Source organism: Pseudophryne corroboree, chromosome 9 (genome assembly GCF_028390025.1).
Source record: "Pseudophryne corroboree isolate aPseCor3 chromosome 9, aPseCor3.hap2, whole genome shotgun sequence".
In the NCBI taxonomy this organism is placed as follows: Eukaryota; Metazoa; Chordata; class Amphibia; order Anura; family Myobatrachidae; genus Pseudophryne; species Pseudophryne corroboree.
The window spans coordinates 157,269,767-157,282,683 of record NC_086452.1 but is presented as its reverse complement, the minus strand read 5'-3'; positions in this window follow the sequence as shown (position 1 = coordinate 157,282,683).

Here is a 12,917-nt window from a genome sequence, read left to right as displayed (position 1 = left end):
TGGGGACGGTCTCTCGGACCTAGTTTCCACAGCTATGGCTGGAAAGTCAAATTTCTTGCCTTATGTCCCTCCACAACCTAAGAAAGCACCGTATTACCAAATGCAGTCCTTTCGTTCTCAGAGGAGCAAGAAGGTCAGAGGTGCGTCCTTTTTTGCCAGAGGCAGGGGTAGAGGAAAAAAGCTGCACCACGCAGCTAGTTCCCAGGAACAAAAGTCTTCCCCCGCTTCCACTAAGTCCACCGCATGACGCTGGGGCTCCACAGACGGAGCCAGGAGCAGTGGGGGCGCGTCTCCGACATTTCAGCCACCAGTGGGTTCGCTCACAGGTGGATCCTTGGGCTACAAACAAACAAAGAGGAAGGGGGGTGCAAATCCCCACCCCCAAATTCCCTTCCGCACACTGAAAATTACCTGTAACCATCCCTGAATCTATCTGGTAATAAAATTCAGAGAATTTGTCACAAATGTTTGCAAACACATGTTTAAGCTGCTGGCCACTTCACGGCTTCTCTGATACAGCAGTCCTAACTACTTAATAGCAGTGCCCACATTGGGCCATGTAATTTGTCACAGTACGCCTCATGATAAAGGTCAATACTAAAACATTTCCAGACAGAGAGCTAACTTACCAGGGAGCCACCCCCAGGATCTCCCATTGGCACTACAAGGAACAGCATGCCTTCCAAATGCTGCTCCCATTCAATGCCTCATGCTCACAAGCAGACAAACAATTTGGAAGCTGCTCAATCATACCTGGAGATAATTATATATCAGGTGCTGGAAGGGGGAGGGGTCATAGACAGACAAACAAAGAGGAAGGGGGGTGCAAATCCCCACCCCCAAATTCCCTTCCGCACACTGAAAATTACCTGTAACCATCCCTGAATCTATCTGGTAATAAAATTCAGAGAATTTGTCACAAATGTTTGCAAACACATGTTTAAGCTGCTGGCCACTTCACGGCTTCTCTGATACAGCAGTCCTAACTACTTAATAGCAGTGCCCACATTGGGCCATGTAATTTGTCACAGTACGCCTCATGATAAAGGTCAATACTAAAACATTTCCAGACAGAGAGCTAACTTACCAGGGAGCCACCCCCAGGATCTCCCATTGGCACTACAAGGAACAGCATGCCTTCCAAATGCTGCTCCCATTCAATGCCTCATGCTCACAAGCAGACAAACAATTTGGAAGCTGCTCAATCATACCTGGAGATAATTATATATCAGGTGCTGGAAGGGGGAGGGGTCATAGACAGACAAACAAAGAGGAAGGGGGGTGCAAATCCCCACCCCCAAATTCCCTTCCGCACACTGAAAATTACCTGTAACCATCCCTGAATCTATCTGGTAATAAAATTCAGAGAATTTGTCACAAATGTTTGCAAACACATGTTTAAGCTGCTGGCCACTTCACGGCTTCTCTGATACAGCAGTCCTAACTACTTAATAGCAGTGCCCACATTGGGCCATGTAATTTGTCACAGTACGCCTCATGATAAAGGTCAATACTAAAACATTTCCAGACAGAGAGCTAACTTACCAGGGAGCCACCCCCAGGATCTCCCATTGGCACTACAAGGAACAGCATGCCTTCCAAATGCTGCTCCCATTCAATGCCTCATGCTCACAAGCAGACAAACAATTTGGAAGCTGCTCAATCATACCTGGAGATAATTATATATCAGGTGCTGGAAGGGGGAGGGGTCATAGACAGACAAACAAAGAGGAAGGGGGGTGCAAATCCCCACCCCCAAATTCCCTTCCGCACACTGAAAATTACCTGTAACCATCCCTGAATCTATCTGGTAATAAAATTCAGAGAATTTGTCACAAATGTTTGCAAACACATGTTTAAGCTGCTGGCCACTTCACGGCTTCTCTGATACAGCAGTCCTAACTACTTAATAGCAGTGCCCACATTGGGCCATGTAATTTGTCACAGTACGCCTCATGATAAAGGTCAATACTAAAACATTTCCAGACAGAGAGCTAACTTACCAGGGAGCCACCCCCAGGATCTCCCATTGGCACTACAAGGAACAGCATGCCTTCCAAATGCTGCTCCCATTCAATGCCTCATGCTCACAAGCAGACAAACAATTTGGAAGCTGCTCAATCATACCTGGAGATAATTATATATCAGGTGCTGGAAGGGGGAGGGGTCATAGACAGACAAACAAAGAGGAAGGGGGGTGCAAATCCCCACCCCCAAATTCCCTTCCGCACACTGAAAATTACCTGTAACCATCCCTGAATCTATCTGGTAATAAAATTCAGAGAATTTGTCACAAATGTTTGCAAACACATGTTTAAGCTGCTGGCCACTTCACGGCTTCTCTGATACAGCAGTCCTAACTACTTAATAGCAGTGCCCACATTGGGCCATGTAATTTGTCACAGTACGCCTCATGATAAAGGTCAATACTAAAACATTTCCAGACAGAGAGCTAACTTACCAGGGAGCCACCCCCAGGATCTCCCATTGGCACTACAAGGAACAGCATGCCTTCCAAATGCTGCTCCCATTCAATGCCTCATGCTCACAAGCAGACAAACAATTTGGAAGCTGCTCAATCATACCTGGAGATAATTATATATCAGGTGCTGGAAGGGGGAGGGGTCATAGACAGACAAACAAAGAGGAAGGGGGGTGCAAATCCCCACCCCCAAATTCCCTTCCGCACACTGAAAATTACCTGTAACCATCCCTGAATCTATCTGGTAATAAAATTCAGAGAATTTGTCACAAATGTTTGCAAACACATGTTTAAGCTGCTGGCCACTTCACGGCTTCTCTGATACAGCAGTCCTAACTACTTAATAGCAGTGCCCACATTGGGCCATGTAATTTGTCACAGTACGCCTCATGATAAAGGTCAATACTAAAACATTTCCAGACAGAGAGCTAACTTACCAGGGAGCCACCCCCAGGATCTCCCATTGGCACTACAAGGAACAGCATGCCTTCCAAATGCTGCTCCCATTCAATGCCTCATGCTCACAAGCAGACAAACAATTTGGAAGCTGCTCAATCATACCTGGAGATAATTATATATCAGGTGCTGGAAGGGGGAGGGGTCATAGACAGACAAACAAAGAGGAAGGGGGGTGCAAATCCCCACCCCCAAATTCCCTTCCGCACACTGAAAATTACCTGTAACCATCCCTGAATCTATCTGGTAATAAAATTCAGAGAATTTGTCACAAATGTTTGCAAACACATGTTTAAGCTGCTGGCCACTTCACGGCTTCTCTGATACAGCAGTCCTAACTACTTAATAGCAGTGCCCACATTGGGCCATGTAATTTGTCACAGTACGCCTCATGATAAAGGTCAATACTAAAACATTTCCAGACAGAGAGCTAACTTACCAGGGAGCCACCCCCAGGATCTCCCATTGGCACTACAAGGAACAGCATGCCTTCCAAATGCTGCTCCCATTCAATGCCTCATGCTCACAAGCAGACAAACAATTTGGAAGCTGCTCAATCATACCTGGAGATAATTATATATCAGGTGCTGGAAGGGGGAGGGGTCATAGACAGACAAACAAAGAGGAAGGGGGGTGCAAATCCCCACCCCCAAATTCCCTTCCGCACACTGAAAATTACCTGTAACCATCCCTGAATCTATCTGGTAATAAAATTCAGAGCCTGTGTCGACATGTTTGATGAGGAAGGATACGTGGAGGCAGAACAAGTGCAGCTGAGTGTAGTGTCGCCGCCGACGGTGCCGACACCTGATTGGATGGATATGTGGAAGGTGTTAAATGATAATGTAAACTCCTTGCATAACAGATTGGATAAAACTGTAACCGGGGGACAGGCAGGGTCTCAACCCATGCCTGCTCCTGCAGCGCAGAGGCCGTCAGGGTCCCAAAAGCGCACACTATCCCAGATAGTTGACACAGATGTCGACACGGAATCTGACTCCAGTGTCGATGACGATGAGGCAAAGTTGCAGCCTAAAATGACTAAAGCCATCCGCTACATGATTGTAGCTATGAAGGATGTATTACACATTTCTGAGGAAAATTCTGTCCCTGACAAGAGGATTTATATGTATGGGGAGAAAAAGCATGAAGTGACTTTTCCCCCTTCCCATGAATTAAATGAATTATGTGAAAAAGTGTGGGATTCCCCTGACAGGAAGGTGATAGTTTCCAAGAGATTACTCATGGCGTATCCTTTCCCGCCAACGGACAGGTTACGCTGGGAATCCTCCCCTAGGGTAGACAAGGCGTTGACACGCTTGTCTAAGAAGGTGGCCCTGCCGTCTCCGGATACGGCCGCCCTAAAGGATCCTGCAGATAGAAAGCAGGAAGCTATCCTGAAGTCAGTTTATACACATTCTGGCACACTGCTGAGACCAGCAATTGCTTCGGCCTGGATGTGTAGTGCAGTAGCTGCATGGACGGATTCTCTGTCTGAGGAGTTAGATACCCTGGACAGAGGGACACTGTTCTACTGACCCTGGCACATATCAAGGACGCGGTCCTATATATGCGGGATGCCCAGAGGGACATTTGCCTGCTGGGTTCTAGAGTTAACGCTATGTCCATTTCTGCCAGAAGGGTCCTGTGGACTCTGCAATGGACAGGGGATACCGACTCTAAAAAACACATGGAGGTTTTACCTTATAAGGGTGAGGAATTGTTTGGGGACGGTCTCTCGGACCTAGTTTCCACAGCTATGGCTGGAAAGTCAAATTTCTTGCCTTATGTCCCTCCACAACCTAAGAAAGCACCGTATTACCAAATGCAGTCCTTTCGTTCTCAGAGGAGCAAGAAGGTCAGAGGTGCGTCCTTTTTTGCCAGAGGCAGGGGTAGAGGAAAAAAGCTGCACCACGCAGCTAGTTCCCAGGAACAAAAGTCTTCCCCCGCTTCCACTAAGTCCACCGCATGACGCTGGGGCTCCACAGACGGAGCCAGGAGCAGTGGGGGCGCGTCTCCGACATTTCAGCCACCAGTGGGTTCGCTCACAGGTGGATCCTTGGGCTACACAAATTGTGTCTCAGGGATACAAACTGAATTCGAATTCCACTATGTTTGTGGTACCGAAACCGGACGGTTCGGTCAGACCCATTTTAAATTTAAAATCCCTGAACTTTTATTTGAAGAAATTCAAGTTCAAAATGGAATCGCTCAGAGCGGTCATTGCAAGCCTGGAGGAAGGGGATTTTATGGTGTCGCTGGACATCAAGGATGCTTACTTGCATGTCCCCATTTATCCGCCTCATCAGGAGTACCTCAGGTCTGTGGTACGGGACTGTCATTACCAATTCCAGACGTTGCCGTTCGGCCTGTCCACGGCACCGAGAGTTTTTACCAAAGTGATGGCGGAGATGATGGTGCTCCTTCGGAAGCAAGGGGTTACAATTATCCCATACTTGGACGATCTCCTCGTAAAGGCGAGGTCCAGGGAGCAGTTGCTGATCAGTGTAGCACACTCTCAGGAAGTGTTGCGGCAGCACGGCTGGATTCTGAACATTCCAAAGTCGCAGCTGATTCCTGCGACGCGTCTGCCCTTCCTGGGCATGATTCTGGACACAGACCAAAAGAAGGTGTTTCTCCCGGAGGAGAAAGCTCAGGAGCTCGTGACTCTGGTCAGGGACCTCCTGAAGCCAAAACAGGTGTCAGTGCATCACTGCACACGAGTCCTGGGAAAGATGGTGGCGTCTTACGAAGCCATTCCCTTCCGCAGGTTCCATGCGAGGATCTTTCAGTGGGATCTGCTGGACAAGTGGTCCGGATCGCATCTTCAGATGCATCGGATGATCACCCTGTCCCCCAGGGCCAGGGTGTCTCTTCTGTGGTGGCTACAAGGTGCTCACCTCCTCGAGGGCCGCAGATTCGGCATACAGGACTGGGTCCTGGTGACCACGGATGCAAGCCTCCGAGGGTGGGGGGCAGTCACTCAAGGAAGAAACTTTCAAGGGTTGTGGTCAAGTCAGGAGACTTGTCTGCACATCAATATCCTGGAGCTAAGGGCCATATACAACGCCCTGAGTCAAGCGGAGCCTCTGCTTCGAAACCAACCAGTGCTGATTCAGTCAGACAACATCACGGCAGTGGCCCATGTGAACCGCCAGGGCGGCACAAGAAGCAGGGTGGCAATGGCAGAAGCCACCAGGATTCTTCGGTGGGCGGAAAATCACGTGCTGGCACTGTCAGCAGTGTTCATTCCGGGAGTGGACAACTGGGAAGCAGACTTCCTCAGCAGACACGACCTCCACCCGGGAGAGTGGGGACTTCATCAGGAAGTCTTCACGCAGATTGCAAATCGATGGGAACTGCCACAGGTAGACATGATGGCATCCCGCCTCAACAAAAAGCTACAGAGGTATTGCGCCAGGTCAAGGGACCCTCAGGCGATAGCTGTGGACGCACTAGTAACACCATGGGTGTTCCAGTCGGTCTATGTGTTTCCTCCTCTTCCTCTCATACCAAAGGTGCTGAGAATTGTAAGAAAAAGAGGAGTGAGAACAATACTCATTGTTCCGGATTAGCCAAGCAGGACTTGGTACCCGGAATTGCAAGAAATGCTCACAGAGGACCCGTGGCCTCTGCCTCTCAGACAGGACCTGTTACAACAAGGGCCCTGTCTGTTCCAAGACTTACCGCGGCTGCGTTTGACGGCATGGCGGTTGAACACCGGATCCTAGCAGAAAAGGGCATTCCGGAAGCAGTCATTCCTACGCTGATAAAGGCTAGGAAGGACGTGACAGCAAAACATTATCACCGTATATGGCGAAAATATGTTGCTTGGTGTGAGGCCAGGAAGGCCCCTACAGAGGAATTCCAACTGGGTCGATTCCTGCACTTCCTACAGTCGGGTGTGACTTTGGGCCTGAAATTAGGGTCCATAAAGGTCCAGATTTCGGCCCTATCCATTTTCTTTCAAAAAGAACTGGCTTCACTGCCTGAGGTTCAGACGTTTGTTAAGGGAGTGCTGCATATTCAGCCTCCTTTTGTGCCACCAGTGGCACCTTGGGACCTTAACGTGGTGTTGAGTTTCCTGAAATCCCACTGGTTTGAGCCACTTAAGACGGTGGAACTAAAGTATCTCACGTGGAAAGTGGTCATGCTGTTGGCCCTAGCCTCGGCTAGGCGTGTGTCAGAATTAGCGGCTTTGTCATGTAAAAGCTCCTATCTGGTTTTCTATATGGACAGAGCAGAATTGCGAACTCGTCCGCAGTTTCTACCAAAAGTGGTGTCAGCTTTTCATCTGAACCAACCTATTGTGGTGCCTGCGGCTACTCGTGACTTGGAGGATTCCAAGTTGCTTGATGTAGTCAGGGCTTTGAAGATCTATGTTGCCAGGACAGCTGGAGTCAGGAAAACTGAGTCGCTGTTTATTCTGTATGCATCCAACAAGCTGGGTGCTCCTGCTTCAAAGCAAACCATTGTTCGCTGGATCTGTAACACGATTCAGCAGGCTCATTCTGCGGCTGGATTGCCGCATCCAAAATCAGTGAAAGCCCATTCCACAAGGAAGGTGGGCTCTTCTTGGGCGGCTGCCCGAGGGGTCTCGGCATTACAGCTTTGCCGAGCTGCTACTTGGTCGGGTTCAAACACATTTGCAAAGTTCTACAAGTTTGATACCCTGGCTGAGGAGGACCTGGTGTTTGCCCATTCGGTGCTGCAGAGTCATCCGCACTCTCCCGCCCGTTTGGGAGCTTTGGTATAATCCCCATGGTCCTTCCGGAGTCCCCAGCATCCACTAGGACGTTAGAGAAAATAAGAATTTACTCACTGGTAATTCTATTTCTCGTAGTCCGTAGTGGATGCTGGGCGCCCGTCCCTAGTGCGGACTTTCTGCAATACGTGTATATAGTTATTGCTTGATAAAGGGTTATGTTATGTTGGCATCCATTGGTTGATGCTCTGTTGTTTGTTCATACTGTTAACTGGGTAAGTTTATCACAAGTTATACGGTGTGATTGGTGTGGCTGGTATGAGTCTTACCCTGGATTCCAAAATCCTTTCCTTGTAATGTCAGCTCTTCCGGGCACAGTTTCCTTAACTGAAGTCTGGAGGAGGGGCATAGAGGGAGGAGCCAGTGCACACCAGATAGTACTGAATCTTTCTTTAGAGTGCCCAGTCTCCTGCGGAGCCCGCTATTCCCCATGGTCCTTACGGAGTCCCCAGCATCCACTACGGACTACGAGAAATAGCATTACCGGTGAGTAAATTCTTATTTTAACTACTACAGACTCTGTACAATATATTTAAAAAATCTATAGCTTCAGTAGTTTGATTTAGTGTACACCACACTTATCTCCTTTATCCAAAGCACTGCTTATTCATTAAAGAGAAGCGTGGCGAGCGCAGGGAGCCTGCAAGGGGCCCTTTTGCGCTCGCCCCACTGCCGGCATTCCGGCGGTCGGGATCCCGACGCCGGTATGCTGGGCTCCAGGATCCCGAGCGCCGGTATATCGTAGTACACCCTTAATATTTTACACTATATATTGTCTATAGTATAGGCTTTATCCAGGGCCGGATTAACAATGGGGCGGGTGGAGCTGCAGCTCCAGGCCCCCCATCATAATAGGCCCACAGGATCTGCTTTGCTGCAGCCAGGGAATTTTATTCCCTGCTACAGCAAGAGCCGCCCCCTCCTGCCAGCAGCGTAGATGCCAGCAGCCAGCCATACCCACGCTTCTGGGAGCCGCTCTGGCAGACGCAGGGCCGCTGGCAGTGGCACTGGCAGCGCAGGGGATACAGGTCAGGATCAGGAACAGTCACAGCCGGACACATGACCCGGGGGCGGAGCTACACGGGACTCGGGGGCGGAGCTACACGGAACTCAGGGCAGGCTGCTGCTCACATGCTGTGAGAGGGGAGAGGAGAAGCTGCTGCACATCATCCAGGGACGGCCCAGCCTGTGAGACTGCACTCTGCTGTAGTGTGTAAGGTAAGAGTGAATGGAGGAGGACACAGTGTGTGTGTCTGTGTATGTCTTGATTGTGAACTTCTGCAGGGAGTAGGGTAAAATATAGCACGAGGGTGAGGAAGTATGTCAGTGAGAGAGAGCGCAGGGGGAGGGAGAGCGTCAGTGTGATAGAGCGCAGGGTGAGGGAGAGCATCAGTGAGATAGAGTGCAGACTACAGGGTGAGGGAGAGCGTCAGTGTGATAGAGCGCAGGCTGCAGGGGGAGGGAGAGCGTCAGTAAGAGAGCGCAGGCTACAGGGTGAGGAAGTGTGTCAGTGAGATTGAGCGCAGGCTGCAGTGTGAGGGAGAGCGTCAGTGTGATAGAGCGCAGGCTGCAGGGGGAGGGAGAGCATCAGTAAGATAGAGCGCAGGCTACAGGGTGAGGAAGTGTGTCAGTGAGATTGAGCGCAGGCTGCAGGGGGAGGAAGAGCATCAGTGTGATAGAGCGCAGGATGCGGAAGGGCGTCGGTAAGATAGAGCGCAGGGTGAGCAAGTGTATCAGTAAGATAGAGCGCAGGCTGCAGGGGGAGGGAGAGCGTCAGTAAGATAGAGCGCAGGCTACAGGGTGAGGAAGTGTGTCCGTGAGATTGAGCGCAGGCTGCAGTGTGAGGGAGAGCGTCAGTGTGATAGAGAGCAGGCTGCAGGGTGAGGGAGAGTGTCAGTAAGATAGAGCGCAGGCTACAGGGTGAGGAAGTGTGTCAGTGAGATTGAGCGCAGGCTGCAGGGGGAGGGAGAGCGTCAGTGTGATAGAGCGCAGGATGCGGAAGAGTGTCGGTAAGATAGAGCGCAGGATGCGGAAGAGTGTCGGTAAGATAGAGCGCAGGGTGAGGAAGTGTGTCAGTAAGATAGAGCGCAGGCTGCAGGGGGGAGGGAGAGCGTCAGTGTGATAGAGCGCAGGGTGAGAGAGAGCGTCAGTGAGGTAGAGCACAGGCTGCAGGGTGAGGGAGAGTGTCAGTAAGATAGAGTGCAGGATGAGGAAGTGTGTCAGTGTGATAGAGCACAGGCTGCAGGGGGGAGAGAGTGCATAGGTGTGATAGAGCGCAGGCCACAGGCAGAGGGAGTGCATCAGTGTGATAGAGCACAGGCCGCGGGGGAGGGAGTGCGTAGGTGTGATAGAGCGCAGGGCACAGGCGGAGGGAGTGCATCAGTGTGAAAGCGTGCAGGCCGCATGTTGGAGGGACTGTGTAAGTGTGATAGCGTGCAGGCCGCATGTTGGAGGGACTGTGTAAGTGTGATAGAGCGCAGGCCGCAGGGGGAGGGAGTGTGTCAGTGTGATAGTAAGAAGACCGTGGGGGGAGGGATTGTGTGTGAGTGATAGGGTTCCGGGAATGTGTGAGTGTGATAGGGTGCAGGGGACGGAATGTGTGAGTGTGATAGGGGGCAGGGGGCGGAATGTGTGAGTGTGATAGGGTGCAGGGGGAGGGAATGTGTGAGTGTGATAGGGTGCAGGGGGACGGAATGTGTGAGTGTGATAGGGTGCTGGGGGAGGGAGTGTGTCAGTGTGATAGAGCGCAAGCCGCAGGGGGGCGGAGTGTGTCAGTGTGATAGTAAGCAGACCGTGGGGGGAGGGAATGTGTGTGATAGGGTTCCGGGAATGTGTGTGTGTGATAGGGTGCAGGGGACGGAATGTGTGAGTGTGTTAGGGTGCAGGGGAAGGGAATGTGTGAGTGTGATAGGATGCAGGGGGACGGAATGTGTGAGTGTGATAGGGTGCAGGGGGAGGGAATGTGTGAGTGTGATAGGGTGCGGGGGGAGGGAATGTGTGAGTGTGATAGGGTGGCGGGGGAGGGAATGTGAGTGTTATAGGATGCAGGGGAAGGGAATGTGTGAGTGTGATAGGGTGCGGGGGGAGGGAATGTGTGAGTGTGATAGGGTGCCGGGGGAGGGAATGTGAGTGTGATAGGGTGCAGGGGGACGGAATGTGTGAGTGTGATAGGGTGCAGGGGGACGGAATGTGTCAGTGTGATAGGGTGCGGGGGGAGGGAATGTGTGAGTGTGATAGGGTGGCGGGGGAGGGAATGTGAGTGTGATAGGATGCAGGGGAAGGGAATGTGTGAGTGTGATAGGGTGCGGGGGGAGGGAATGTGTGAGTGTGATAGGGTGCAGGGTAAGGAAATGTGTGAGTGTGATATGGTGCGGGGGGAGGGAATGTGTGAGTGTGATAGGGTGCCGGGGGAGGGAATGTGAGTGTGATAGGGTGCAGGGGGAGGGAATGTGAGTGTGATAGGGTGCAGGGGAAGGAAATGTGTAAGTGTGATAGGGTGCGGGGGAGGGAATGTGTGAGTGTGATAGGGTGGCGGGGGAGGGAATGTGAGTGTGATAGGATGCAAGGGAAGGGAATGTGTGAGTGTGATAGGGTGCAGGGGAGGGAATGTGTGAGTGTGATAGGGTGCCGGGGGAGGGAATGTGAGTGTGATAGGGTGCAGGGGGACGGAATGTGTGAGTGTGATAGGGTGCAGGGGGAGGGAATGTGAGTGTGATAGGGTGCAGGGGGACGGAATGTGTGAGTGTGATAGGGTGCTGGGGAGAGAGTGTAGGGACAATATTCTTTTCCTATTGCAGCTATTAAGTTTTGTTTCCCCCCCTTTGGGGTTCAGTGTGTCTTATTTTACCTGTAGTGGCCAATGTTTTTTATTTATTCCTATTGAGGCCATTATATTAGTTTTTTTCCTGTAGTGGGGACAGTGTTATTTCCTGTAAGTTTTTTTGGGGATTGGGTAAAAACCAGAATGGTCCGGACCCTAGAACGCCGGACAGGACCTGCTCCCTTTCAGCAAACTGTCATTCTGGAGCTTGTAGTACTTGTCCTCATCCGGGTGGTGTTATGTTCAGGAGGGTGCTTGTGACAGCTGTCACCAGGGAGGCAGTGAGGGAGAGATTACAGCCTCCCTGTATGATTCAAACCGTTATGGCTATTACCCCATCTCTGGATTATACAGGGAGGTGGTAATCTTTCCCTCCCCAACTCCCTTGTGACAGCACCCCACAGGTAGGACACCCCCTGGACAGAGACGAGCACTACAAGCTCCAGGAAGCGGGTCCGGTCCGGCTTTCCAGGGTCTGAACTGTTCCGGTTTCTATCTAATCCCGTTTCTTTTTCCATGTACAGTAGGTGCTGTTTTATTATTTTCCAGTGGGGAGAGAATGTGTGTGACAATAGGTGTCTCAATCCTCGCACATTCGGACGCATGCATGTACAGATGTAGGCAGTCAGTCTTCCCCCTGTTTGGCCCTGTCCAGGCGACACCCTCTCTCCAACCACACTCCATCTATCCACCAGTCCTGATACGTATCTCTTCTTAGCATAGCTGTTATTAAAAAGGTAAGGTCTTTTTTTACATATAGAAAGATTTCACATTTACAGTATGACATCACTAAGCAACCCGTAGCCTCTTTCGTTAAGAGGTTTCATATTTACGTCATCACTATATTTTTCATATTACGGTCATGTTAACAAGATGTTTTCCTTTGTCCATTTGTAGATTGTCACATTACACTATTGATATAAGAGAAGAAGGGAGGGAGATTGAAGTTTTTCAAGGTAGGCGCTAGTCACACCCTATGGCACAGGCCACATCCCCTGTGCAGACAGACCTCATAACATCAACCACACACCCCCATTACTAGTCATACCTCCACAGTGTTTTTCACTTCCTCTGCGGTGGCATATAATAGGCCCTTCATAAATTTCAGCTCCAGGCCCATGTGGACCTTAATCTGGCACTGGCTTTATCAAATATATTTAAATCCTATAAATAAGATAAGTGGTCAGAAAAAGGTTAAACACACCATAATAAATAAAGACACAAATGTAATAGAACCAGTACTGCACTTTCTAAGCACACATTCTCCCACATTATGGCAAGGCTCCTGTCTTTTCTTCCTGGTAGCTAAGTTCCGGACCAGTGCACTTATTGAAAGTGCTTGCTTGCGATTTTCGGTGATCCAAGCTGAATAAGGGCCTATATACCATTGCTAT